The following is a 23,597-nucleotide window of genomic DNA, read 5'->3' on the forward strand; positions in this document are numbered from 1 at the left end:
ATCATAGTTAATAGTACAGTATATTAATAATACTGTACTCTAAGCTACAGATTAGAAAAATATGCACCCTATTTGTCACAATAAATGGAGTGACCAAAGCTATAGTATTTCAAATCTGTTACTATTACATATTTTTCTATATCAAGTCACTTCTTTTTTTGTTTGTTTGTTTTTGGGACAGAGTCTTGCTCTGTCACCCGGGCTGGAGTGCAATGGTGTGATCTCAGCTCACTGCAACCTCTACCTCCTGGGTTCAAGTGATTCTTGTGCCTCAGCCTCCCCAGTAGCTGAGATTACAAGCGTGCACCACCACACCCGGCTAATTTTTGTATTTCAATAGAGAAAGGGTTTCATCATGTTGGCCAGGCTGGTCTTGACCTCCTGGCCTCAAGTGATCTACCTGCCTCAGCCTCCCAAAGTGCTGGGATTACAGGTATGAGCCACGGTGCCCGGCCTGTACCAAGTAACATTTCTTTCTGTGTGCAGGAATATACATGTGCTTGTTACAGAGTTGAGTTTATCATATTCTATCACCATGTATTTCCCATAAATCTATTAAGTTAAAATCTGTGTCACTTATCAAAGTTTGGAGTGATTACATATATATACATAACCCTATATGATCTTTGAATTCAGAGCCTTGAGGCTAGCCTGAGAGTCTGTGTGTATGAATGCAGGTGGCAAGAGTGAGGCGTGGATTGTTGCTATTTTTTCTACCGGAGTGCCATTATTAACAGTTTCTTTTCTGTGTAGTCACTGTGAACACTGTTGTGGGGCTGCTCCCTGTGTGTGGCTCTGCCTCAGAACCCACAGTCGGCTGGCTCCCAGACCTACTCTGTCCCTGGTTACAAGTCAGTGTCTTATTTACTGGAAGTTAAAAGGCAGGGCACTGTTGATTTACACTGTGCTTCAGCATGCCCTTATTAGTATTTCTTGGTTCTTCCATCAGTGAGTCTCTGATTTCTTCACCAAAAAATAATCTTGCAGAGAGTCATGATCAACCCTGTTTTTATAAAACACTGAGCTTTGGAAAGGGAAATGATTACTCATCACAACTCTAAACACTAGCATAAAATGTTCCTATTTAGATCAATCAGGGGCCAATTTAATTTTCTAATGAACTTTAGAATTGCTTTTGTGGTCTGCCTTTAGGGACTATTATTATACCAGCTTTTCTTCTTTTTAATGTCTCTAGAAGTCAATTTTCATCTTTGCCAAGAATTAAAGGATCCTTAAACATGTGGAAAAGATGAGAAAGACAGTCAGTGGATCATCTTGATGATGATGGTCTTGCAATTTTGCAGAAGGTTGAAAAGGCAATAGATATAACAGATTCATGTTCTTTCTATTGAAATGGACAAGTTAGAGGTCTAGACTGAATACACTCTGTGTTTAGACTTAATAAACACTTTCAATAAGCTTATTCAATATTTTTTAAATTGACAACCTGTATTGGGAGCTGCATATACTATAGAGATCAAAGTTGACATTTCTTGCCCTCTTGGGCTTACCCAAAACAATATGTAATCAAATTAAGATAAGTACTGGGTGCACAAGGAAGGAAAACAGGTTGCCTTTAGAGACTGGAGGAGTCGTCCAGAAGTCTGCTCTGAAGAGAAGATGTTTAAAATTAAACCTGCAATGTTCATCTGAATTAAGCAGGTTGAGAACAGGGTGAAGGAGGCAGGCATAGCAGCATGAACCAATATCCTGAGGCAGGAAAGGGCTGGGTTTGTCAGAGTAACACAAAGGTCAGTGTGCTGGAGCAAACTGAGGAGGGTGAGTGTTTCAAGACAAGGCTTGGCATAGGAGTGGTCAGATGATTCAGAGCCTTATGAACCATGTTAATTTAGTTGTTCCAAAGTTCAGAGAGTTGATTAGAAGGAATAAGAAGAGAATTTAGGAGACAGTGTCAGAAGGTTATTGGCTTTAGGCTGGAGGCAAGAGATGACAGTAGCTTGGACTGGGGGTTGACAGTGGAACTGAAGAGATGTGGATGGACTCAAGCTGTATTTAGGAATTAGAACCAACAAAAGTTGATAGAAGGGTTAGATTGTGGTATTAGAAGAAAGGATTCATTTCAGCATCCTGGCGTGAACAAGTGAATGGATGAAAGTGCTTTTCCATAGTTGGGAAAGACTAGAGGCAGAATAGATTTGAGAGAGAAGCAACAGTTCAGTTTTTTGATGGGTTAAGGTTGAAATGACTCTGTGAGTTATCTCAGTGGAGATGTCAAGTAGGTGGTTAGTTACATAGTATGTGTTTATCTCTTGCTGCATAACAAATTATTATGAAACTTAGCAGCAAATCTATATTAGTTATCTATTGCTCTGTAACAAGTCACCCCAACATTTGGTGCTTTAAAACAACAAATATTTATTATCTCATGCAGTTTCCTCGGCCAGGAATTTTGGAGTGGTTTAGCTAGGTGATTCCAGTCCAGGGTCTGTCATGAGATTGCACTCAAGATGCTGGCCAGGGTTGCCATCATCTGAAGCTTGACTGAGGCTAGAGGATCTGATTCCAAGATGGCTTATGTACATGGCTTTTGGCAGAAGGTCTCAGTTCCCTGCTGGCTCTCAGTCGAAGGCCACAGTTTCTCGCCACGTGGGCCTCTCTCTAGGGTGCTTGAGTGTCTTCATGACATGGCTGTGAGCTTCTCCTAGAGTGAGAGAGATATGAAAGAATGCAAAGGGGAAGCTGTAATACTTTTAGTCTCAAAAGTCCGACTCATCACTTCTGCCATATTCTATTCAGTAGAAGTGAGTCACCAATTTCAGCCCATACTCAGTGGGTGGGGAATTAAGCCCCCCGCTTGAATAGACAGCCACCAAATAATTTCTGAATGTATTTTAAAACCACCACACATGATTTTGTAATTGAGGAGAAAGGTTTGGGCTGGAAATAAGACATTAGGAGTTTTGCACATAGATGCTGTGGAGTGAGTAGATGCATGACCACTTAGTAAAAGTGTGAAGAGGTCCAAGACTGATCCTTTAGGAAATCTAACTTGTAGAGGATCTGCTGTGGAGGAGTGGAGGAGAAGGAAGAAATGGAATCTGGGAAGATGAGAAGAATTTTTCAGGCAGGGAGTGTTCTATTCTGTGGAAGCCTACTGGAATGTGTATTTGACTTTCATTTTTAAGAATTTATTCTCTAAATGAATGAAGAATGAATAAGTAAATGTCACATATATGTTCAAAATTTTAGTTCTAAGTATGATTGTTATTGAAATGCTTATAAAATTAAGAATGGAAATCAGCATTAGGAATGCATAATAACAGAGTGGGAGGTATTGGTAAAAAATTATTTAATGTCCAGACAATAAAATACCTATGAAGCTTTAAAATGACATTATTAAAGAATGTGCACTGTAATAAAAACAGATTTATAAAGTATTTTAAATAAATATAAAATACTATGTAAGGAAGAAGCAGACAAAAATGTCTAGGAGGATGTATATAAACCTGTTACTACTGGTTATCTCTGGGCAGAGGGAAAATGGGTGGTTTAAGTTTCCTTCCTTTGGTTTGTCTAAATCTTCCTTAATAAATGGAAATTGCTTTTGTAATAAAATGTTTGAAAATATCCCCTCCCAAAATAAAGAAAAATAATGAAAATAATGATAGTTGAAACTCAATTGAGGGGCCCGGCATGGTGGCTCATGCCTGCAATCCCAGCACCTTGAGAGGCTGAGGTGGGAGGATTGCTTGAGGTCAGGAGTTTGAGATCAGCCTGGGCAACATAGCAAGACTCCATCTCTAAAATAATTTTTTAAAATATTAGCTGGGCTTGGTGGCTCATGCCTGTAGTCTGAGCCACTCAGGAGGCTGAGGTGGGAGGATTACTTGAGCACAAGTCAAAGCTACAGTGAGCTATGATTGTGCCATTGCACTCCAGCCTGGAGCCTCAAAAAAGAAAAAAAAAACTTGATTGAGAAAAATTAAAGTACAACATTTGGCTCTGAACTTCCTGGCAGTCAAGACAAAATGATACAAAGAAGATCTCTGATCTTTGTCAAGACAGCCTGCTTTATGCCTGGTCCCCAAAGTGAGCAGAAGTGAGGCACCTTGCCCTCTAAAGCAATTCCTTTCTCTCTTTCTTTCTTTTTTTTTTTTCATTTGAAGGATTTCTTTTTTAAACTTTTATTTTAAGTTAAGGGGTACATGTGTAGGTTTGTTTCATAGGTAAATGTGTGTCACAGGATGGGGGTTTGTTTACAGATTATTTCATCATCCAGGTATTAAGCCTAGTATCCATTAGTTATTTTTCCTGATCGTTTCCCTCCCCCCAACCTCCACCCTCCAATAGACCCCAGTGTATATTGTTCCCTGCTATATATCCATGTGTTCTCATCATTTAGCTCCCACTTAAAAGTGAGAAATGTGGTATTTGGCTTTCTGTTCCTATGTTAGTTTGCTAAGGATAATGGCCTCCAGCTCCATCCATGTCCCTGCAAACAACATGATCTCATTCCTTTTTATGGCTGCATAGTATTCCATAGTGTGTATGTGCCACATTTTCTTTATCCAATCTACCACTAATGGGCATTTAGGTTGATTCCAAGTCTTTGTTACTGTGAATAGTGCTGCAGTGTCTTTGTAACAGAACAATTTATATTCGTTTGGGTATATACCCTGATATGGCTTGTCTGTGTCTCCACCCAAATCTCATCTTGAATTCCCAGGTATTATGGGAGGGACCCAGTGGGAGTAATTGAATCATGGAGGCAAGTCTTTCCCATGCTGTTCTTGTGATAGTGAATAAGTCTCACGAGAACTGATGGTTTTATAAAGAGGCGTTTCCCTGCACAAGCTCTCTCTTTGCCTGCTGCCATCCATGTAAGATGTGACTTGCTCCTCCTTGCCTTCCACCATGATTGTGAGGCTTCCCCAGCCACATGGAACTGTAAGTCCATTAAACCTCTTTCTTTTGTAAATTGCCCAGTCTTGGGTATATCTTTATCAGCAGCATGAAAGCAGACTAATACATACCCAGTAATGGGATTGCTGGGTCAAATAGTATTTCTGTCTTTAGGTCTTTGAGGAATTGCTATGTTGTCTTCCACAGTGTTTGAACTAATTTACACCCCCACCAACAGTGTGTAAGTGTTCCTTTTTTTCTTCAACCTCGCTAGCATCTTTTATTTTTTGCCTTTTTAATAATAGCCATTCTGACTGGTGTGAAATTTATATCATTGTGTTTTTGGTTGGCATTTCTCTAATGATAGTGATGTTGAGCTTTTTTTAATATGCTTGGCCACATGTATGTCTTCTTTTATTTAAAGCAATTTCACATAAGCTACAGCGATGTTCTTAAATCTTGGGAAAACAGAGGGCATACTTTAAAATGTAGGTTCTGTGAAGGCAGTTGTGCAGGCACAGGGTAGATTCCTATATGTGGCTTAGGTAAGCTTTGTGATGATTTGGTATAACAAAGTGGTAAAGTTTTTATTATCTTGAGAATACAGCAGTTGGTATTCCCTTAGACCAGATTGCTTCACATCTCTGGATGACTGGGCCGCACCTGATTCCTTAAGCCTGGCTGGAGTCAAGGAGTCTGTATTCTAAGATAATTCTCCAGGGGATTCTGATGTTTTGCTACATCTGGGAATTTGTGCAGTGTACTATTCTTTTTGACCATGATGACAGTTGGGTTTTATTGAGAATTAACCATGTGGCTCTTGCCGCATGCTGATTATTATCTTTAATTCTCATAACAATTGTTTAAGGGTTGCATTTTTACCCCCTTTGTATATAGGAGAAAAATAAATTGTTCAAGACATACAGCAGTTCCATAAAGTAGTTGGGAGCTGAGTTTTACCTTATAAGGCTGTTGGGATCAAATGAGATAATGTGTACAAAGTGGTTAGCCCTGTGTCTGGCACATAGAAAGTGTTTAATAAATGTCAGTTTTATTATGAGAAAACATGATTCATGGATGGAGACTCTGATAGCATCCTTAGTGCGCATGCATCTCACTATTCCAGTCATCTGTCCTTCAGTGTTACGTCTTAGATCAGAGTTATAGGACATGTCAGGCTTATTTTATCTTATTTTCTTTTATGAGACAGGGTCTCACTCTGTCTCCCAGGCTAAAGTGCAGTGGTGTGATCATGGCTCACTGCAGCCTCGAACTCTTGGGTTCAAGTGATCCTCCCACCCCACCCTCCCAAGTAGCTGGGACCACAGGCGTATGCCACCACGCCCAGCTCATTTTTGTACTTTTTGTAGAGACAGGGTTTTACCATTTTGCCCAGGCTGGTCTCGAACTCCTGGGCTCAAGTGATCCACTCGCCTTGGCCTCCCAAAGTGTTGGGATTACAGACATGAGTCATTGCGCCCAGCCCATTTCAGCCTGTTTAACATTCCTTTTGCAGAGCTGGAACATCCAACTCCAACTTGTAGACCAGAAATACTCCTGAATTTCTTTCCTCAGACTTATCTCAGTGGCACCAGATTGAGTTAGGATTGAGTTTAGCTGCAAGTAAGAGAAACCCCTTTATGATAGATTAACTAAGAAAGAACTCATTTTTCTCAAGTAAGCTTCAGTCTGTAGGTAGGCAACCCAGGGCTGGTTACCTGCTCAGGGAAACTGGCAGCTTCTGTCTTCCTGGAGGAAGCAGAAAGGCCCAGGGCAAGATGTTCATGCCAGCCAAGTCTGTTAATTTTTATCAGGGAAATAATAGTTCTCCTGGGTCTTCCACCCAGTATACTTCTCCCCTCCTCTGGGCAGAATTGAGCCAAATGGTTATCTCTAGTTGCAAGGTGAGGTGAATATTTTAACTGGCCACCTTGCTACAGGGAAAAAAAATGGGATTAATCTTGTAAGTGAGAAGGAGAGAAAGGATGCTTGAGTAGGCAACTAGCAGTGTGTACCATAGTGAGTTCCAGCAAATAGTTCTATCTTAAATACCATGTCTAGAGGCATGATCAGAGTGAAAACAATTCTGATTCTAGAATTCAGGTTACCTGTAATTATATTCTGAAAGAATGATAGGTTGAAAATATGAGTATTAAAAGACAAAATTGGAACCAAGTACAATTTCTCCATTTGTCTTATAGGGGAATATATGAAAAGTTGAGATAAATTAATCTCTTTTCTTGAAAAAAATAACACTGTGAAATGAACATGAAAAATGTTTATTGCATCTGGTTTTTTTCTCTATGTTTTATTTCAGTAAAATAGAGATAACATAAAATTTATTATTTTAGCCATTTGAAATGTACGTACATCTTGTTATATAACTATCACTACCATCCTTCTCCTGAATTCTTTTCTTGTTGAAAAACTGAAAATATATACCCATTAAACCAGGGGTCCCCAAGCCCTGGGCCACAGGTCGCTACTAGTCTGTTGCCTGTTAGGAGCCGAGTCACACAGCAGGGGGTGAGCGGTGGGTGATCGAGCATTACCTCCTGAGCTCTGCCTCCTGTCAGATCAGCAGCGGCATTAGATTCTCATAGGTGCATGTGAGGGATGTAGGTTGTACACTCCTTATTAGAATCTAACTAATGCCTGATGATCTGTGGTGAAACAGTTTCATCCCGAAACCACTCCCCCACTGCCTCCCCCACTGCCCTGCCCATGGAAAAATTGTCTTTCACAAAACCGGTTCCTTTTTGGTGCCAAAAAGGTTAGGAACCGCCACATTAAACAACAACTCCTCACTCCTCTCTCCTCTCTCCTCCTAGCCCTTGGCAACCACCATTTTACTTTCACTATTCTAGGTACCTCATGTGAGTGGGATCATACCTTAGTTTTCTTTATGTGACTGGCTGTGTCACTTAGCATACTGTCCTCCATGTTCATCCATGTTGTAGCATGTGTCCGAATTTCCTTTCTCTTCAAGGCTGGTTATTATTCCATTTTATGTAAATATCACATTTTGCTAATTAATTGATCTGTTCGTGGACACTTGGGTTTCTTCCATCTTTTAGCTTTTGTGAATAGCGTTCCTATTAACATGGATGTACAAATATCTCTGAGATTCTGCTTTCAGTTCTTTTGGTTATATCATTGCATATGCTTTTTACTCAGATCCCGTTTCTCCTTGACATAACCCTAGGTAATGGTGGTTAGCTTACTCTTATCTTGAGGGAAATGCTAAAGTTTTGAGGAAAGATCATTCATCCAAATCTTTTTGTTTGATTCACTCTTGCTAACCTCCAAGAAAAATTTGTGATCACGAGTTATATTTTATACAGTCCATAGGTTCAGGGAAGGGAGTAATTCTAGTGTTCCTAAAAGATGCCATTGCAGTGCTGTAATGCAGAAAAACGCTAGGTTTTGGGGTGTCCTTAGGAAGGAGACAAGAAAGAAAACAGAGAACGTTATCCTTCCTTTGCAAAGCCATGTTGACTGTGCACATGGATTACGATCTGAGATTCTGGTCTCCTACTTAAATGATTTAACAGTGGAAGGTATTCTAGTGAAGGAAACCCAAGTCCCGGAGCGAATGCATTTGTTACTTTTGTAAAACTGACTAAGGTGATCCGTACTCTTCAGTCTAAAAATATGAAAGTGGAAAGAAGACATACTTACCAGCTATAAGCTTAATTATTTCAGAAAAGCAAACATAAACTTATTCTTCTAACCTTCAACAGTTATCTGGACTTTTTGATGCTTAAAAGACCAGCAAATGTTCAAGACAAATGAGAGGAAGAGCTGTTTTACACTGAAGATATAATTAGCAAGTTTGCAGTACCCAGTGATAGTATAGACTGAATTTACTAATTTTTTCTTTTAAAGGCAAATAAATGTCAGACTCACAGTAGACTATTAAATAAAGATAGTGCTGGCAGAACCCTATTTTTTTTTTTTTTTTTTTGACGGAGTCTTGCTCTTTCGCTCAGGCTTGAGTGCAGAGGTGCGATCTCGGCTCAGTGCAACCTCCGCCTCTTAAGTTCAAGTGATTCTCCTGCCTCAGCCTCCTGAGTAGCTGGGATTACAAGCGCACACCACCACACCTGGCTAATTTTTGTATTTTTAGTAGAGACAAGGTTTCATCATGTTGACCAGGCTGGTCTTGAACTTTTGACTTCAGATGATCCACCTGCCTCAGCCTCCCAAAGTGCTGGGATTATAGGCATGAGCCACTGTCCCTGGCCCAGAACCCTAATTTTTAACAGTGACAAGAAGTTAACATGAAGGAAGTCATTAGGAAGGGGAGTGGCCTGTAAATGAAGTTTCTTACGCTTTTGCTCAGGCAATGGATTTTATCTGTCCCCCTCATCCAACCCTACCTGAATAAGCTTTTTAATTAAAAAATGCATTAGTAAGGCTGGGAGCAGTGGTTCATGCTTGTTATCCCAGCACTTTGTGTGGTGTAGGCAGGTGGACTGCTTGAGCCCCGGAGTTCGAGACCAGCCAGGGCAACATGGCGAAACCTCGTGTCTACAGAAAAATACAAAAATTAGCCAGGCATGTTGGCACATGCCCTCCAGGTACCTGGGAGGCAGAGGTGGGAGAATCACTTGAGCCTGGGAAGTGAAGGCTGCAGTGAGCTGTGATCATACTACTGCACTCAAGCCTAGCTGACAGAGTGAGACTCTGTCTCAAACAAACAAACAAAAAGTATTAGTAGTTTATGTGAATTTTTCATAGTTATGAAAATTAAAAATAAGAATATGTATTTTTCAATATGAGACTAAACCTTTCAATTATTTTATTTATTAACTTCCAATTTATATCCTTTTAGGCAAAGAGTTCTGTGCTTTATGGGCCAATTTTTAAACTGTGATGTCCATGGGAAGAAATTTTTAGCCCTGAGTTTTGAAGGGGAATGCAGTGTTCCTTTCTGACTTGTTTTTCCTGCTTATTATAAATATTTATCTTGGACAAAGGATTGCATTTTAGCGGACGTGCAATTTTACAAATTTAATTATTAAAATGACTCTTCTTCCTTTTTTTATGATCTTACATTTTGTTTTTAACTTGTCATGGCGGATATTAAAAGACTCCAAATAAAGACAAAAAAAACTCAATATAAAAAAAAAACCCAAAAACCACTTCCGAAATACTCCATTTTTTCTTGTTTAAAAAAAATGCTATTTATAGTAGTAGTTGGCATTTCATCAAAGTACATAAGCAAAGGACAGATACTCCTCATTTTTTCCCAGGTTTCTATTCTTTTTCTGAAAGTGAGTAAAATATTAGGCTTTGGAGAAAGTCTAGGTAGTTTGGTGTGATCTGTTGGTAGCATTTTGTTTTGCCTTAATCTTCTATTTTTTTCTTCCCATTTTATTTATTTATTTTTTTGAGATGGAGTCTCATTCACTTTGTCGCCCAGGCTGGAGTGCAGTGGCGCGATCTTGGCTCACTGCAACCTCCGCCTCCTGGGTTCAAGAGATTCTCATGTCTCAGCCTCCTGAGTAGTGGAAATTACAGGTACATGCCACCATGCCTGGCTAATTTTTGTATTTTTAGTAGAGATGGTGTTTCACCATATTGTCCACGTCTTGAACTCCTGACCTTAAGTGATCCTCCTGCCTTGGCCTCCCAAAGTGCTGAGATTACAGGCATGAGCCACCGTGCCCGGCCTTCTTCCCATTTTAATAACTAATTATTTTGCCTTAAAATACTTGAATTGATTGCAAAAGGTGTATTTTAAATGATTCAGCTCCCTCTTCCACGGTGTTTCTGTAGTGAATAGACTGGAAGCTGGGAAGAAAGTGACCTCCATAAACACAGTTATTTTACATTATTTCTCTCTCTGAAGAGAGAATTAGCACTCTCTTTCACTTCCAAGTGGAAAACCCACTGGACAGGCAGGTGCAAATAAAGCGATGTAACCCAGCAAGTTTCATTTTTAGAAATATGTGGGCTTTATCCAGTTTAGGAGCTTAGCTCCCGATACATTTCTGTCTCCCATCCTTTGGAATTTGGGAGCTCTTTTTGTTTTTGGTTGAGCGTTGGCATCTACAGTATCTCCCTTCCTCCTAGATCCTTCCTGTCTGCATGTAAATACAGATATGCAGAAGTCTCCCTTATTCTCACCATCCTCCACCAAAGCAGACAGACCTGCAGACAGACAGATCTTGTGTCAGCCCAGTTTATTTTTTAGCCGACAAATTCTCTTCCTTTCCTACTTGTCCTCATTAAAGTGGAGAAAAATACACCTTTTACAAGATGGGTGCATTAAAGAAAAAATGTTACAGAAGGTATTACGTATTTATTACAAACTTAGAAAATATGGCTAACAAATAATAGAATATCAGAGTCACTCAGAATCTTCTAACGTACAGATACAGTGCCAACATTTTGGCTCTTGGCTTTCTGTCATACGTACACTTACGTATAAGTGAAGCACTGTGTATATTCTTTAATGACCTGTTTTATTACCCCTTAATACATTGTGAAAATCCTTCCATGTCTTTCCATATTCATTATATGTACCTGAATATCATTTTTTTAACCTTTTTTTTTTTTTTAGAGACAAAGTCTTGCTTTGTTGTCCCACTGGAGTACAGTGGCACAACCATAGCTTACTCCAGCCTCAAACTCCTGGGTTCAAGCGATTGTCCCACCCTAGCCTCCAGAGTAGCTGGGACTACAGGTGTGGACCATTCTGCCTGGCTAATATTATTTATTTATTTATTTATTTATTTAAGACAGGATCTCACTCACCCAAACTGGAGTGCAGTGGTGTGATCACGGCTCACTGCAGTCTCCACCTCCCCAGATTCAGGTGATCTTCCCACCTCAGCCACCTGAGTAGCTGGGACCATGGCGTGTGCTACCATGCCATGTGCTACCACATCTGGCTAAGTTTTGTATTATTTTGTAGAGATGAGGTTTTGCCATGTTGCCCAGGCTGGTGGCTCAAGCAGTCCACCCACTTGAGCCTGCCAAAGTGCTGGGATTACATACATGAGCCACCTTGCCCTACCCGCTAGTATCCTTTTTAATGCATGAAAATATACTTTTAAACAGTTCTCATGGATGGACACTGGGAAAGCTAGATGCCTGTGAGAGTGTGAGCTCCTCAGTGTGAAGACCCTCTCCTGTCGGCTCTAACGTTGCATTTTCCTGGTATGAACGCTGAATATCTGACAGAGGTCTCAGTTAATTTAGGAAGTTTATTTTGCCAAGATTGAGAGTGTGTGCCTGTGACACAGCCTCAGAAGGTCCTGATGATGTGTTCCCAAGGTGGTCAGAGCACAGTTTGGTTTTACACATTTTAGGGAGACATGAGATATCAATCAACATACCTAAGATGAACATTGGCTTGGTTCGGAAAGGCAGGACAACTCTAAGTGGGGAGGAGGCTTCCAGGTCATAGGTTAATAAGAGACAAACGGTTGCATTCTTTTGAATATCTGATTAGCCTCTCTGAAGGAGGCAATCAGATATGCATTTATCTCAGCGAGCAGAGGGGTGACTGAATAAAATGGGAGGCAGGTTTGCCCTAAGCAGTTCCCAGCTTGACTTTTCCCTTTAGCTTAGTGATTTTTGGAGCCCCAAGATTTATTTTCCTTTCACACGGGCTTGCTTGATAAGTTCACCTGAGTATCCTGCTAATCTCTCACATTTTTTGGTGCAAAGAGGAATTTCTTTCCTTAATCAATTTCTTTCTGTGCTTAAAAAAATTTTTTTTGCACTTTTTATTTTTTAATGGAGAGACACCATTCTTTAAGTTACCAAAGTCTGAGAAGTTTTTGCACGTCCCTTTCTCCTTCATTACTCTCTCTCTTTTTTTTTTTTTTTCCCTGTAATGGGGTCTGGCTGTGTCGCCCAGGCTGGAGTGCAGTGGCATGATCTCGGCTCACTGCAACCTCTGTCTCCCAGGTTCAAGCGATTCTCCTGCCTCAGCCTCCTGAGTAGCTGGGATTGCAGGCGTCTGCCACCACGCACAGCTAATTTTTGTATTTTTCTAGAGACAGGGTTTTACCATGTTGGCCAGGCTGGTCTTGAACTCCTGACCTCAGATGATCTGCCCATCTCGGCCTCCCAAAGTGCTAGGATTACAAGTGTGAGCCACTGTGCCCGGCCTTTCCTTCATTACTCTTATAATAATTCAGTAGTCCAGTCCCAGCATGGGGGTGGGGGACTTGGAGTAATACTGGTCAAAGAATATAGTTTGACAGGAGGAATAACTTCAAGAGATCTATTGTACAAGGTGATGATCATAGTTAATAACAATTTGATGTATACTTGAAAATAGCATAGAGAGCAGATTTTAAGTGTTCTCATCACAAAGAAATGGTAAATATGTGAGGCAAAAGCACTAATAAATAAAATTTTGTCTCTTAAGAGCCATAGAGTCTAATTGAGAATAGAACGGGAGACACGCTGTATAATAATGATCATGCCCATCCACCTCACCAAGTCCCAGCAGCAACCTTCTCTCTTCAATTCAATACCTATTGCATCCACCTTCCCCCTTTCTTGTCTCATTACTTCTCTACTCTTTCAGGCTCACTGATGTCTAGCACGGGCAATTCTAATAAGCCTCAAACTGGCTTACTTTCTTCCGGCCTTCCTCGCCATGAGTCCATTTTTCATGTTAATCTCACTAAAGCACCCTTCTGATCATATCACGCTCTTGCTCAGGAAAAGCCAAGGGCCCACATTGCCTGCTCATTTAACCCCTTGCTGTGGCCTTCAAAGTCCTCTGCAATTTAACTGCAGCCTGTTCCAAAATTCAGTGGCATCACAGCTCTGATAAAAAACCACCCAGCCAAAGGAACCTCTTCACAGTTGTGTCTGCATCATGTTTTTAGGACTTTGCTGCAGCTGTTCTCTCTTCTACAAATGCCTTTCTAACCATTTTTACATGCCTCAAACATAGTAATTCAAGGTCTAGCTCAAATGCAACCTGTTCCTCAAATCTTTCCGTGATCCCCTTCTCATCCCCATCAAGACATATTTTTCTATGAATTTATGAATGTGTCTGTACCTGATATATTAGTTATAATTTTCTGTTGTCTTAGTCCCTTCCCCACCCATCCCAGGCCACTGGACCACAGCTTCCTTGAAAGCAACATCTGGATCTCTTTTGGGACTGACACATAGTAGATGCTCTGTAAATGTTACTATTTCTTTGTACAGTGTTTTTCACAAAATAGTTGTACAACTAATTGTTATTAAATGACTAGAAAATATAAAACTTAAGACAACAAACATAACAAAGAGTTGGAAATATTCCCAGTTCTTTTTTTTTTTTGACACAAGGTCTTGCTCGGTCACCTAGGCTGGAATGCAGTGGTGCATTCACAATTCCCTGCAGCCTCAAACTCCTGGGCTCAAGCAATCCTTCCACCTCAGCCTCTTGAATAAGTGGTACTACAGGCATGTACCACCACACCCAGATACTTTTTTGATTTTTTGTAGGGACAGAGTCTCCCTGTGTTACCCAGGCTGATATTGAACTCCTGAGCTCAAGAGATCCTTCCTGGAGGCATCCCAAAGAGCTGAGATTACAGGTGTGAGCCACTTGCCTGGTCCCCAGTTCTTATTATGTCCGTTTATTTGACTAGAAGTCTTACAAAATGACCTAAGCCAATTTGATTATGCATAATTATAAATTTTGGCTTTTCTTTGATTGGTAATGTTGGCTCCCAATGCCACTGTCTTCCTATAAGGGTCATAATAAAGGCAAGTTTCAGACCAAATCCTGCCATGAACATTGGCATTCATTAAGCAATCATTATTCGCAAGTAGGCTCGAAAAACAGTTCATACAGCCTGCATGTAAAGTTGGTAAGCTGCAGCTCTGTGTCTTTTTTGTTTTTTTTGAGACAGAGTCTCTCTCTGCCGCCCAGGCTAGAGTGCAGTGGTGCAATCTCGGCTCACTGCAAGCTCTGCCTCCGGGGTTCACACCATTCTTCTGCCTCAGCCTCCCCAGTAGCTGGGACTATAGGCATGCACCACCACACCCATCTAATTTTTGTATTTTTACAAAAATACAGGGTTTCACCATGTTAGCCATGATGGTCTCGATCTCCTGACCTCGTGATCTGCCCTCCTTGGCCTCCCAAAGTGCTGGGATTACAGGCGTGAGTCACTGTGCCCGACAGCTCTGTGTCCGTTTGAAGGTCATAGTTAAAGTAAATGCAGCAATATTCTAGAGCTGTATAATTTGGTGCATTGGGTGCTGAGTTCCTGAACTGTAGCTAGTCTGAATTGAAATAATGCTGTAAATGTAATATACACCCAGGATTTCAAAGGCTTAGTAAGAAAAAAAGACTATAAAATATATTTTCAAGATGTTTTAAAATATTGAGTATATGTTGAAATGATAATGTTTTGGAGATATTGGGTTAAATAGTACATATTACTAAAAATTCATTTTACCTGTTTTTTAATGCGGCTTTTAAAATTATGTATGTGACTTGCATTATCTTTTTATTAGACAATGTTGTCTTAGGGAGAGGATTTAGTCTTATAATCAGCAGCAGATAACTAAAATCCTCCAGCCAATGGCTGAACATAGGACCTTTAGGGATCTAGCCTCCCAGACTCACTAGATTTTTATATTCTGTTTAATCAATGGTGGGGCATGTCTAGAAAATATTTTGACCAATCCTTGTTCATTGAATAACACTAAAATCACCAGTGGGAGAATATTTCTAACATTCTAATTATGCCAATTATTAAGCCACAGTAAAAGCACATTTCTCACATTCATTAATTAACAAAGTCTCTGGTGTTGATGAAAATAAAGATAACTGATGCCTTTGTAGTGGTCCACTCTGGAGTTTAGCCTTTCTAATTAAATTATAGCTGAACTTCTCTGGAATGTTATACTGGCTTGGGACAAATGTGAGCCTCTAGTGTGGTTTGCACACTGGAATATGTGTGTCTTACTGTGATCTTGGCAAGCTTTTGTAGTGCTTAAGGCACCCAAGATAGCATCCTAGCTGTCTCTTTTCTTAGCGTTCCTTTCATAATTCTTCTTTTTGACTTTATAAAAGAAAGTCGTACCTCTCACTCTCCTCAAATTTTACTGTGCTGCATTGCTGTGAGGCATCAAACAAGAGGACAATTTAAGAATGCAAAACAAAGAGCAATCCTTTACAAATTTTTTAAATGGCTGGTGCTTGTTGCATCCAGGGCAAGGCTTTGTGTCCAGCTGCCATCCATCCATCCATCCATCCATCCATCCATCCATCCATCCATCCATCCATCCCTTTATCTTAGAAAGAGAATTCTGAAGTGAGATGTTGTTTGGGAACACCTATAACATGGTTTTTAAATCCAAAACCAAGTCAGGCTCCTCTTGTCAGAAAATAAACCTGCTTTGGCTGATTAGTTTGACAGTGAGGACTAGTTTTGCCGATTAGGTACCAGAGGAGGCATTTTCTATTAATTGAATGAGCTAAATTTGCAACTCCTTAACAACATGCTAGAAATTACATCTTTTTAACGATTTAAATTTATGATAAATATCAGTTGTCAACTTTAAAATGTGCATGGAAATTCTTTTGGAAGTTCATGAACAAGAGTGTTTGAAGCTTCTGACTTAAACTAGTTTAACACAAGCATATTACACTTTGTATGTTGAAATCTTCTAAAGTATATTACACTTTGTATGTTGAAATCTTCTAAAGTATATTATAGACGTTATATAGGAAGTTTTAAGAAGAGAAAGAAAAGATGGAAAAAGACAATCCAGAAGAGAAATGGTAGAAAGAGACTGACCCACATGGTGCAGGGGGCCCAGACTGGTACAGCAGGACGGCTCTGTGGCTGAGAATTCCAAGATGGCGGCCTGTGTCATGACAGGTCCAGAGAAGGGTGTTGAAAAAGAATATTCAGTGATGCAGGATGGAGGGAGGTTTGAATGTTCAAAAAAGCAGAACAGGCAGAAGGAGGTGGGTTCTGAAAATGAAGAGGAGAGAAAGAGGGGGAGAGTCTTTGCTCCAGTGATTCTCCAAATGATGGGGTGTAGTAAAGAAGGCTTGGCAGATTTGTTTGAGGGGATGTTCATTGTGGCCCTTAAGGTTATGTAAACTTTTGTAGATGTCTAATCCTGACGAGCTGGAGACACTTTCTCTTTGACCCATGAGTTTTTTGAGGTTGCATTGTTCTTTGATGCTACGTGGAGACTCTCCTCTCTGGCAGAATGGAAAGATCAGTGCTTTAACGTATGTGGATTGCTGTTGTCTGGGTATTGTCTATCTCAAGGTGTTGTATGGGCTCTGACACACAGAGGACTAAACTGAAGTAAGGAAGCAAGCCAAACTGTATTATTGCTGGTCCATTTTATCCATTGGAGTTGTTGGCTTCAGAATGTTATCATTGGCTTTTACAATGCTCATTCACTGCTTGATGCTTTTCAATTTATTATTGAATTATCATATATATGTGCATTAGTCTCTTCTTATGCTGCTAATAAGGACATGCTGGAGACTAGGTAATTTATAAAGAAAAAGAGGTATAATGGACTCATAGTTCCACGTGGCAAAGGGATGTCTCTCATGGCAGCAGGCAAGAGAGAATGAGAGCCAAAGGAAAGGGGAAACCCCTTATAAAACCATCAGCTCTCATGAGACTTATTCATTACCACAAGAACAGTATGGGGTAAACCACCTCCATGATTTATCTCCTACCAGGTTCCTCCCATAACCCATGGGAATTATGGGAGCTACAATTCAAAATGAGATTTGTGTGAGGACACAGACAAACCATATCAATATGTATTCTCTCACAATATATTTTTTATTTGACTATGATGACCCAGTGTCATGATCTTAGAAGACACATGGCATACAGTGAAAGTTTTCCTACATTAGCTCTATAGAAAACATAGCATTCCTATATATGCATCTGGAGAGATATTTGGGTAAAGTATTGTTCTCTTTTTCTTTGGATATTTTATATTTTTTTTGTTTGAAAATTGCTGTTTCTTGGATATTATATTGTTTTATTCTGTGAATTTATGAGGAAGATCCCTCATAAAATGAGGAAAATAATGAAATAAATAAAGTAATTAAAATGAGAAAAATATTATTTGAATAATTAGCAGTCTTGCAAGGACATATTTTTGCTGCTGTTTTGACAAGTAGAACTTGTCATGAGAAAGTCTGAAGGTCAAATCACTGGAATGGTTTTTACATTCAAAATGTTTTCCCCATTTTTTTTTCCAGGCTTATACATCTAGAATTATATGTTAATGAGATAGTTGCTTTTTCTTGAGATTTCTGCAGACAGTTTGTAGAACATAATAGATGTTTATTTGATAATAATAAAGTGAGGAATTTAATTTCATAGAAATTTTCTTTCATAAGTTTAGCCTTTTGTCAATCAATAAAAAAATGTTTTCTGTTGGCTTTTCATGACAGTGACTCATATCATTATGACTAATTCACTGTGTCCTAAATAATCCCTCCTTGTTCTATGATATTTCTAGCAATTTTAATGAAAATCTTCACTCCAGGACAAAAATTCAAAGTGAAGTGTTTGTATGTAAGGTTTACAATCTCTACCACCATAAATGGAGTCTGTTTTTCTGCATTTGCAACACATATAATATGGTTGATAGAAAAGATGTTGAGTTTTGTTTTTTTTTTGCAAAATATATTTCTAGAGGAAAAGTTTCAAACAGTGTCGGATGCCTGTAAATCTTAGAAACATTCTTTCAGTTTAAGTTTATGCGCTCTAGAAAGTGCAAGTAGAAAAACATTATCTCCTGTATTCCTATGCATTGTTTAAAAAAACGAGTTTGTTGAAAAGAAAACAGGTTAAGAAGTAAATAAACTAAAATTAGAAGATGGAATTAATGGTTACATTTAATTCTGAAAATAACTATTTTGAGAGTAAAGCAATCATTTGGCAATATGGTGTGGATTAAATGTGAAAAAGCAATTTCTGAACCCCAGCTACTTCAGGTTAGCATGCTGTTAAACTTGAACTCATTCAGAAAGTCTTCAGGAGGTGTCTAAGTTTGGGGGTTTTGTTAGGTAGTTTCTGTGTTTTCAAAGTCAGTCTTACACTAGGATGGCTATACATTTTTTTTTAAAGGAAAATAACAAATATTAGTGAGGATATGGAGAAATTGGAACTCTCATGCATTATGGTGAAAATGTAAAATGATGCAGCCACTATGGGAAATAGTTTGCTGGTTCCTCAAAAATCTAAACATAGAATTACCATATATTAACCTAGCAATTTCACTCCTGCATCTACACCCAAAGGAACTGAAATCGGGAACTCAAACAGATACTTGTACACCAGTGTTCATTGTGGCATTGTTCATAATAGCCAAAAAGTGGTCAACTAGTGCTCATCTTTAGACAAATGGATAAAGAAACTGTAGTTTATATACACAATGGAATATTTTTTACCCTTATAAAAGAATGAAGTTCTGATACAAGCTACAACATGGATGAAACCTTGAAAACATTATGCTAAATGAAATAAGCCAGACACAAAAGGACAATATTGTATGATTCCACTTACATGACATATCTTAAATAGGCAAATGCATAGAGACGGATAGTAGATTAGCTATTACCAGGGGCTGGTGGGTATGGGGACTTATTGCTTAATGACAGCAGAGTTTATGTTCAGTGTGATGAAAAAGTTTTGGGACTAGATAGTGGTTCTGGTTGTATAACACTGTAGGTGTAACTAATGCCACTGAATTGTATGATTAAAAATGACTGAAATCACAAATATTGTTATGTATTTTACCACAATTAAAAAAAATCTATTAATATGCCAAAAACGATTGAATTGTAAACTTTAATTGGGTGAATTATATGGTAGGTGAATTTAAATGGGTAAATTGTATGGTAGGTGAGTTGTATGGTAGGTATGTGGATGAATTGTATGGTAGGTGAATTTTATACCTCCATAAAACAGGTTTTTAAAAAGAGGCAGTCTTGTGAGTAGGAGGAGAGCTAGGTAAGGAGACATGAATCTTGATTTGATTTATGGCACCATCCAACTGCGTGTCATGAGGGGTAAGTCCTTGACCTCTCTGGTCACAGGATGGGATCCCATCAGGCACCCTCTTATATACTTCCTACTCCTATCCTCTGTGGCTCCGTGATAGTAAGGTGGATAGTTTTGGTGGGTTAGGTTGGTTCTCAGCTGGAACAAATATGTTCCTCTAGCCAGGTGCAGTGGCTCATGCCTGTAATCCCAGCACTTTGAGAGGCCAAGGTGGGTGGATCACGAGGTCAGGAGTTCGAGACAAGCCTGGCCAAGATGGTAAACCCCATCTCTACTAAAAATACAAAAATTAGCCAGGCTTGGTGGCACACGCCTGTAATCCTAGCTACTTGGGAGGCTGAGGGAGGAGAACCGCTTCAACCTGGGAGGCAGAGGTTGCAGTGAGCCAAGATCACACCATTGCACTCCAGCCTGGGCAATAAGAGCGAAACTCGGTCTTAAAAAAAAAAAAAGTTCCTCTGATGCTGAACATGATGTAAATTCTAAATGCAGTCCAGATGTGGCTGTAGACATTCTAGGATCCCAAGGCTCCATAATTGCCTTCAGTTTTGGGCAGAGTGGATGGGTCATTGGGTCATGCTAGCAGAGCATGTGCTTGCTTAAGGAGGTTGATTTTTTTCAGATAATCTCGATTTTATTACAAGAACATTTTTAAAGCATATATTTTAACTCCATACCCTTCTTCTCTTTTATGGGCATATACAGTTTTCAGGATTGAAAACTTTTGAAATTTGGATTGTCTTAGCCTTATTTTGACATCATTATATGTTATAGCCCTCTGTGTTTTCTTGTAGATACCACAATTATATTAAACATGTTCTTTTTTGTGAGGTATTGAGTCTGAGGCTGAAATGAAGAGGTATTGACTAGGCTTATTCTATCTAGAATGTCCTTCCCATCTTTGCATGAACCGTACTTCATCTATTTTTCAAGATATATTTTAAAGCCTTCTTTTTTCCATTAAATTCTCTTTAACCTCCTTCTACATGGAAGTGCATTGAACACGGGCTCCACAGTCAGTTGGACCTGGTTCTCTCTGTGGCCCAGCATTTGCTGGGTGGGTGATGCTGGACAATTCATTTAACTTCTGCCTCAGTCTTCTCCTTTGACGAGTGGAGTTGTTTTCCTTTCCCTTCTCACTTCCACCATTTCCACCTCTCCTTGCCTTAGGGCAGAGAGGAGTTACCAGCAGAAAGACTGGCAGCATTGCCTGCTGTCTCCTGCTCACCATTGCTGATGATTGGCATTTGTATTTCAATATGGCGTCTGTGCTCTGGAAAGGAATAATCTGGAAAGAAGACTGGGAAGTAGATGGTTTGCCTGTGTCATCACCACATTTTCCCTGTTCCCTGGGGTGGTGTACCTGCTCTTGCAATCTTCTCTAATTTCTGGATGAACCTGGCTTCGGAAGGTACTGTGCTGTAGGTTTTTCCAGGAGTTTTGTTTGCTTTGGAGTTTCTTAACAACCATCATTGCCTTGGAGGCTTTGTCAACATTTTGGGCTTCCTTGTCCTCAACAGATTTGCTTGTTGGGCCACACTTGTGCCTTTTCACTTATTCTCACCAGGGACTTCCTTCACTGGGCATCTGGCTGGGATTCTTGTTGCATTAATGCACACTCAAGGGCCTCTGAAGAACATCATGGAAGCATGTGCCGGCATTTTTTCCCCTCCAATTATTGGTTATCCAGGACAGTGATATTACTTCAATTGTTCAGGCTAGTCTAGTTATCAGGATCATTATCTTTATGGCAGGCCAGGTTATTAGGAAGAAGCACCCAGGAGCTATGATATATACACAGCAGTACGGAGAGAAAAAGAACAGCTGGTGAGAGCATGAAGAGCCAGCCCCTGGGATTGAGAAAATACCAGGAATAGCTCACTGCCCTGTGGGCTTCTTCTCTCAGAAGAAATGAGACTATAATGGCTTCACAGGTTTGATAGCCAGTGAGGTGACACAGCATCTTGGGAAGACATGGTCCACTTGTGTTATTATTGCCCATCGGATTCATTCCCCAAGCAACTAGTTCATTGTAAACTAAAGCAAAGTATATCATTAAAAAAAAAATCAACTTGTATTTAGCTTTTTACAGAGTGAAGCGAAACTCTGTTTTAAATGCGGTTTTTAGCTTTAATAACTTCAATGTTTAAATGTGGCAAACTCACAAAAATATCATTTGAAATGTTAATTATCTAAACTTCTTGTACACTTAGGTAGTTTTGACAATTCTGAAAACTACATTTTTAATTTTGGCTTTTTTAAGGTCCTCTGAGGATGTCAGATTTTGAAAGAAACTCAGGGAGGTTAAACATTTCTGTTTGAGAGCAGTCTGTATCCTGTTGGCTTTGTTTCTTTGTCTACATATTTATAATATTTTACAGATTATTATATAATATTTATTATTCCCATTTGACATTTTAATAAATATTGTTTGAATAAATGAATTAGTGTTTGGGTGTGATTGGGTATGATGAAACAAGAGAGCATAATGGCATAACTAAGTGTGAGTGGCAGATTTATATTGGGAGTGATTCACATGTAGGGCCCACAAAAAGAAGAAATGAGAATATGATCTGAAATGCTTTAGTTACTTCCAAAATAATAATCTTTGCTAATGAGAGATTGGCTTTTTAGGGTGTGTTAAGTTTTCCATTTGTGAAAGAGGCCTTAATAAAATCAATCCAAGTTTTAAATCATCCGATAAGAGATTTCTTTCTTGGCTAAAGGTCTAGGTGCTTCTTTCCTGAATAATAAGCTGCACTTTAGGGAACTCATGTTATGTTAGTGTCAGCCAACTGGACACTCTTAAATTGCTTCAAATGGTGTACTAGAGGATAATGCTTTCTCTCTAATAACAGTAGAGTTTTAGAGGTGATTTGTGTGCTTTCATAGGGGAAACAACTCCTAACTTCTCTGCCACATTTCCAGTTTAGGATTTAAATTGAGATATGTTGCTACGTTCTGCTAAAACAATTTTCCATACGCATTTGAGCTGGTGAAGTGAAAACATTTTCAAACCAGTTTCCTTGAAGATTTATCAAGCAGTTTTGTTGATGTGTCTTGCTATACTTCTTTTACCTATCACAGAAATAAAATTCCAGGCTAGGCAACAGTGAAGGCCTTTGGATCTGTGTGAGCATGTCAAAAGCATTTTAAGAAGAGCAAAATATTTAGAGGAAGAATTTGGGAAAGCAGCCTTAAGGGATTTAACACATTTTTCTTCTTCTAATTCAGTCTCGTGTTCATCCCTCTAATGGAGAAAGGTCATTAATGGATAAGATTTGCTAAGCCAGCAAAGGCTTTCAGGAACAAAATGGTTTTCAAAAATCCAAGCCTAAGGAAAACACGGTTTGAATTTGGGAGCTTGAAAGAATACATTTAGAGAAGGTGTATATGCAGTGTAAATTATATTCATTCACTTAATATTTTACATATATATTTATAATCAAGTTATATGTATGTTTGTTGTATTCTTACACATTTTTGTTTTGGAGAAGTTAAAATAACGAATTGACTTGATAATGAAGATTGAAATAATTTGAGACTGTGGAAGTTCTGTATAAATTTCTAGGCAGATAAAATGGCTGATCAGAATAGCATGACGGAGTTTTAGTTGTCCTGTTACTCGTCTGCTATTTTTACATGCCCAAGATCTGGGCCAAGATTGTTTACCTTAATTGTTGTGATGTGGAGGTT

The 23,597-nt window shown here is 39.2% G+C and overlaps 1 protein-coding gene and 1 pseudogene across 7 annotated transcripts in view; both read left to right on the forward strand.

Annotated features, from left to right (window-relative positions):
* The window catches only part of UTRN (utrophin), a 562,884-nt gene that overhangs the window by 85,457 nt on the left and 453,830 nt on the right, over positions 1 to 23,597 (forward strand). The gene's annotated exons all lie outside the window — the stretch shown is intronic.
* Positions 16,706 to 22,173, forward strand: LOC101146292 (rhomboid-related protein 4-like; annotated as a pseudogene).

The sequence above is a fragment of the Gorilla gorilla genome, chromosome 5 (assembly GCF_029281585.2).
Source record: "Gorilla gorilla gorilla isolate KB3781 chromosome 5, NHGRI_mGorGor1-v2.1_pri, whole genome shotgun sequence".
NCBI lineage: Eukaryota > Metazoa > Chordata > Mammalia > Primates > Hominidae > Gorilla > Gorilla gorilla.